The sequence below is a fragment of the Centruroides sculpturatus genome, unplaced genomic scaffold (assembly GCF_000671375.1).
Source record: "Centruroides sculpturatus isolate CEXI.00-Female unplaced genomic scaffold, Cexi_2.0 scaffold1204, whole genome shotgun sequence".
Classification (NCBI taxonomy): Eukaryota; Metazoa; Arthropoda; class Arachnida; order Scorpiones; family Buthidae; genus Centruroides; species Centruroides sculpturatus.
Window position 1 is genome coordinate 253259 of NW_019385392.1, and position 6808 is coordinate 260066.

Genomic DNA, 6808 nt, shown 5'->3' on the forward strand with positions numbered 1-6808 from the left:
CGAATGAGTGTTGCCAGCTAAAACACGTAAAAATAATATTAAAGTAGCCAAGACATAGCCAAATATTGTAGCGCCACATCAATAGCGGACATTTGAAATTTGCCGACTAGGACGGTCGGTTAACCGAGGGGACGGTTGATAGGTGGTCGAATAATCGAGGCTCTACTGTAATTATCTTGTTATTGTTACTGACAAAATTTAATGTACAACTAGTATTAAAAGTAATGAATTACAAATTAGAGAAACTTTAAAAGTCTAGTTCCACTAAAATTTGAATTTAAAGTTATGGGAAATTAGTGTAATATATTACCAATGATGCCATCCAAATAATTTAAAGATCTTATTTAGTCAGAAAAAAAATTCACAATCCAAAACAAAATCATTATGATTATTGCTACTGTAGAAACTATTGCATTAACACAGCCTTAAATCACCATCACTTAAATAAAGTCAATGTGGGTAAATATGAAACAGTCTGAAAAATTGGAAAATATGAGACAGTTGTGAAATTTGACTTAATCTATATCGGATCTGTCCTGTACTAACACACTATTAAGTTTATTTAGTGCTTTTTAACATATAACTTTTCTGAATGAAAATGACTATGGTTTCATTGAGTCTTTTTAATTTTTAAGAAACACTACAAAAACAGGTGCAAAAACTTTTCTGTCAGTTCAACTAACTTTTGCTCTGTATATGTCTGTAAAAGACATGGATATTTAATTAGAAATTTGTATGTGGTATATAAATGCAGCTTTCAGCTGCTAGTTGTTTTTATTGCATATATCTTTTGTCTGAGTTTTGTGCATTTCAAAATGAGATAGAAAATGACACACACCATAGGAAATAAAATCTGATGTCTCATTTTTTAACCAGTCGTTAATTTCCATGAAACTTTTTTTATTTAAGTTCAGCCTGTTAATATTTTTAAAATGTAATAGGTCTACACCTAATTTAACCTTAATGTTAACACACAGAAAACAGCATGGCTATAGTTTTTTCTTCATTATTTTTATTCCATGCTAATTAAATAAATAATCAATTGTTCCTAAAATGTTTTATTTTGGTGTAGGCCTATTTAAACCAACAACTTGACACCTAAATGCAAATTCCAGCAAATAATGAACAAATAAAATTTAATGTTCAAACATTTTCAGCTGTCTTTCAGAGACCCTCATCAGAAATTAATGCACAAAACACAAAAAAATAGTTCTATCTTTTGAAAATTTCTAACTTTCCTTATGATAGCTACTTGAAAATTTTTAACTTATGAAAAGTTAGAAATTTTCAAAAGATAGAACTATTTTTTTGTGTTTTGTGCATTCATTACTGATGAGGGCCTCTGAAAGACAGCCAAAAACATTTGAACATTAAATTTTATTTGTTCATTATTTGCTGGAATTTGCATTTAGGTGTCAAGTTGTTGGTTTAGTACAGGGGTGACCAACAGTTTTTGTCCCCAGGCCAAATTGGAAAGAAAACTTTTTCCATGGGCCGAACCAGAGGCTGCCCTAGGAAGATTCTGAGGTGGTGCGAGATCTCATTGTGGTGTCACCCCGTAGAGACTGAATTGTAGATAGAAATTACAGGTACAATTTTTCACATTATCATGCTTTATCAACACTCTATGCTGTACTTATGAGATTTGTAATGGAGGGTTAACTCTAAACTCACAGTGAGTTGTTGACCCTTTTTTTTTTAGTTATTTGGACTTCAATACCTAATATTGAAAGATTGATCGCGGGCCACATAAATTCATTAGACAAGCTGGATCTGGCCTGCGGGCCATATGTTGGCCATGCCTGGTTTAGTATATATAGTTCCAGTTTAAGTCTGCCAGTTTTTCTGTAGGCCTATTTTATTTAGACTAGGCTAGATATGTAAATTTTCTTTAATTAGTGGTAGGCTTATTACTTTTTGTATGTTAATATCTCTTTTAATAGACCATTATTTTTAACAGCCCATTGAATAAAGCTTTTGTGTTTACTATTAATAATTCATTATAGGAGAGGAGAAAGGAGAGTAGTTTGTCTTCTGCTGAAGGAGGACACAGTGCATCCAAAATATTTGTGAAAAAAGTGTATTTACTAATTTGTGTTATACTGTATTTTTCCTTTTTCTTCCTTTCCTATAGCCTGCTGAATTATTATCCCAGTTTAGTTATTTTTTTATTCTTTAAACATTTAATTTAGGCCTATACCATATGTATTTACTATTAGTAATATAAAATAGTTGGTATAATATACTTTGTTCAAAAAGATTAATAAAATCACTTAGGCCTAGGCCTGTCTTTAAAATTTTGTTTTATTTTACACTTTTATATTGTACACAACTACAGAGTAATTTTCAATGATGAATATTTAATATTATCTACTTACTCCAATTAAAAATTTTCATGTGAAAATGTCAAGAAAATAAGCTGTACAAAAAATCTTTTTAAAAATTATATATCTTGGGAACTAAATATCATATAGCAATGTTTTATACAAAAATTTGCATTTAACCTGTAGTACCTGATTATTAACCTCCCTGTTGGCATATAATGTCTTTATGGTGATATAATGGGTGTCTTATTTTTTGACTCCCAGTGTCTCAAATTTTAGCTTTTGAAAGTAAAATATGAAATGTGGAAAAATTTTTGCTCAACATTTCTCATACATACAGAAAAAATGAATACTCCATTAGATTTTAACACCATTTGTAGACCTTGTCATATATTTCTCTTTGTAAAATACTGATACTAACAAATGCTGTTACAAAAGTTTTGAAAAGTGTCTCATATTTACCCACATTGACCCTATTTTGGTATGGTATAAATATGATAAAAACATCTTTAAATCTAAATATGAATTCACTAGTTATTAAAATTAGTTCAATAAAATACATTAATATGTATTACAATAAAAATTTAATAGATTTTTTTAAATTTACCAAATCAAAAACTTCAACTCAGATCTACTTATGAAAATAAATTTTCTCAAATAGAAACATTTTTTAATATATTACACTCAAGATCTATATTACCAATTATAATTTCATAAATCTACATAAAAATATCTTTATTAATAGTTCAATTTCATTATTATTTCATATTCAAAAATATACAACAAAAAACTGTCAATACCATAAAGTACTTATATAATTAAATAAATATTACTTATATAAAAATAAACTAAAATTAATATTTTAATTTCAATAATATATATTAAAAAATTGTTAAATCTTTGTAAAAATCGACTCCATAGATAAAATAGGAATTCTAATAAATGTTTACAAGTCACTCTTTAAATCAGGCCTGGCCAACCCATGGCCTGTCATGTTAAATTGTGTGGCCCACTAAGCGATATTAAGTTATATATCTATTAAAACTTTTGTTTTCTGTTATATGTATACCAAAACAATTAAATAAATGAAAATTTGCATGTGTCATTGTTATAATGTGCAAGTGTGAGTACGAACTCTTGGTATAACAATAAAATCTTATTCATTTCGTATTTGTTTACTTTTTTAAATGATGTTTGCTTAAATTGTGGCCCACCGTAATGTTATGGCGTAATCAAAGTGGACCACAAAACAATTTGGGTTGTCCAAGCCTGCTTTAAATGTTTGTTAATGTTTTCTGTTTTTTTGGAAAATTAAGTAGTTCTTACATTATTCTTAAAATTTACTGAGGTTAAAAAAAATTAATATAATAAAATTTTAAGTACTCTTATATATATTTTAATATTCTTACATCTCTCTTATTCATTTCTTCTTCATTCATATAGATCTTCCTTTCTTTTCCCTCAGAATTCTCTTCTTCTGATCTGTTATGAACTGGTCTTGATATATGATGTAAGGCACTTTGGTCCCAACTGTGAGAATCCATGACTAAAATAAAATAAAATAAAAAACTAATACGTTAGATTTTTGTTTAATTACTTATATAATAAATATATTTTTATATGTATTGTTTTTTACTTTTTGCCCTTAAATTTCATTAAACATTTCTACTAACTTAAACCAGTTATTTATGTTAGGGCTTAAAGTTAGTAGAAATGTTTAATTAATATATTTTTATATTTTATAAAATACTTCAGAAATCTTTTGCATTTTAAAATATAATTAATCTGAAATATGTTAAAACAGAATTTATATTAAATATTTATATTATTTAAACCAATTACATATTCTTTCTGTTAATATTAAAATTAAATTTTATTTTAAAAATCTACTAAACAAGAATTAAATTTAACCTAAAATTGTTTTTGTACTTTACATTTAGTTTTTAAATTTGTTTTACATTTGAAGGCTTATTTTGAAAAAAAAAATTAGAAATAAACTTCTAAATATTAATATAATTTTAAATAAAAATAGATAATTCAAAAAAGTTTTAATACAAATTTACATGGTTTAAATATTCTACCTTATTAAATCTGAATGTATTGTTTTTTACAGAAAATTTTTTAAAAAATCTTTAATACTTGATTATTATTCTTATTAAAATTAATCAACCTAAATATTAGCTAACAAAATATATAGTTAGTTTAAAAATTTAATATCAAATCCTTATTGTAATGGACAAAAATTTTAAATTTGAAAATTGTTGAAGTTACTAAAAACTGATTGCTATATAAACAAGGTTACAACATTTCCATTTAATTTTATTTAAAACTCATGATTATTTTATACATTAAAACATTATAATTTTTGCATTGAAAACAAAAATATTTCATATAAATAATTTGATTTTATTCACAATGTCAAAGAATTATTGTTCCAAATTGTAATTTTAAACTAATCTTATATAGTTCTAAAGATATAGAATTCATTTCCAAAAATAAAAAAAAATAATAAGTTTTTAAATATAAAAACTTCAGAAACTAAAATTAATATTTTAATTTCACTAATATAGTTCAAGAAATTGTTTATAAGTTTTAAGAAAATTTTGTATAATTTTAAAATAAGCAAGATGCTTAAAATAGTATCAAGATAATATCACTAAAATAATTTGTATTAAAACTACAACTGATAGCAGCTTGTGATTAATGCTAAACAAAGAAAAATACAGAATAATAATGAAACTCCATATTAGCCATACGTATAATATCATCATCATCATCATCAATATTTTATTATGCGCATACAGTTTAATACAGTGTTAGTTTTAACAATAGAGAACAATTTCTCTGTTAAGGGGGAATTTTACAAATTATTTGAAAGAAATACAATTAGAAATAGTAAATTTAAAATTTAAAATATAAAACTACAATTTAATTCTTATTTTGTTTAGACATCAATTATCTTTACAAATGTGGTGAATCATCTGCTTTTCCACGACAGCGGATGATTGTACAGACATTAATTTTGATTTGACAAATAGTATCGTTCTGAAACTTTTACAAAATAGTTGTAAATTTTATATAGATCCGTTTTATTAAGATTTTTTAGACTTGATTTAAACTCCAGTTCTGAATTGGTCTGACATATTTGGGGTATTTTATAGTAATTACGTAGTTTTNCAAGTATATACTGTATTTACAGTACATGCATTCGTAAATTTAAATTACTTTTTTCTGTACTATATTAAAAACTAAAATTTATTTGTTTGTAAGCTTAAAATAGATCCTTATTAACCATATATTATTAAAAATGCATTAATAAATAAAATATAGAACGAGAATTGGTAATTTATGGTTTAGTCTAGTGGCAAGTAGATTTGGAGACAAGTAAATTCGACATACGTCATTTTTCGACTTAAGTGGTTCTCCTGGAACCAATTACCGACGTAAGGTGAGGTATACCTGTATTAGTTTTAATTAAAAACTTTTGAATTATTAATACAATAGGCATAACTGGTAATAACTTTCCAAAAAAATTATTCTGCACACACACTACTATAAATTTGGAAAAATTACAAATTTCCTATGGGTGAACTCTAAAACATCCATAGGAAATTCTCCCAATAGTAATTAGAGTGAAACCTTGCTATAAGTTGAGAAATGTCTGCATTATCTTGTTTAAACATAAAACAGTGAAATAAACTTTAGAGCAGTGAAATTCCTCAAATATTACAATAAAGTAATGAATTTTGGTTTTATAAACAATTTTCATGCTGATTAATCTTTTATTTTGCATATAGAAAACTAACTAAATTTCTACTTAATGAAACCTAATAACAGAATTTCATTAGTTGTGTATAAACAAAGATTAATGTATAAAAAATTATATTTTTATTTAGGCTAAATGATGAAGATATAGCTACTCAATGCACAAAAAATGCTTCTAAAGCTGCTGAAGTGGGTCGCCGAGATCTTGTGCAGGTTAGTATTAACATAGTTTATCATAATAATTAAAAATTTTATTTCTTTTTCTTATAACTTTATAATATGAACTTTGTTTTAGATGTGGTCAATATGTTCTCATATTGCTAATCCAAAATTGAAAGCAAATCTTGATCCTGACATTGAATGTCCTTGGGCTCAAAATTCATTTGGTAGGAAGATGCTCCAATCAATGTGGGTAATGTTAATATTTTAAATGTAAAAAGTATCATAAAGTAACTTTCACATTAATTTGGAAAAAATATCCAGAAATTTTAATTAATTCTTAAATTCTTTTTTGATATATGTTTATAGTTTGCTATCTGTTTCAAAAAGTATATACCAATGTAATAAAAATGTACTTTTACTTTTACATGTATTGTATATCATCATATTTGTTAGATATACTAGATTTTATGAAAATATTTTTAATGAACATCGCATTACATTGAATGTATTTCATCCACAATAATTGAAAAATTCAAAGACCATATTAGGTAAAAAAA

At 25.4% G+C, this 6808-nt stretch overlaps 1 long non-coding RNA gene across 1 annotated transcript; it reads left to right on the forward strand.

Annotated features, from left to right (window-relative positions):
- The first annotated feature begins 6212 nt into the window (after nt 1–6212).
- On the forward strand, nt 6213–6462 carry LOC111638463. Its single transcript, XR_002758878.1, has 2 exons — nt 6213–6302; nt 6385–6462. It is a non-coding gene; the product is annotated as an uncharacterized LOC111638463 (long non-coding RNA).
- Nucleotides 6463–6808: the final 346 nt, after the last annotated feature.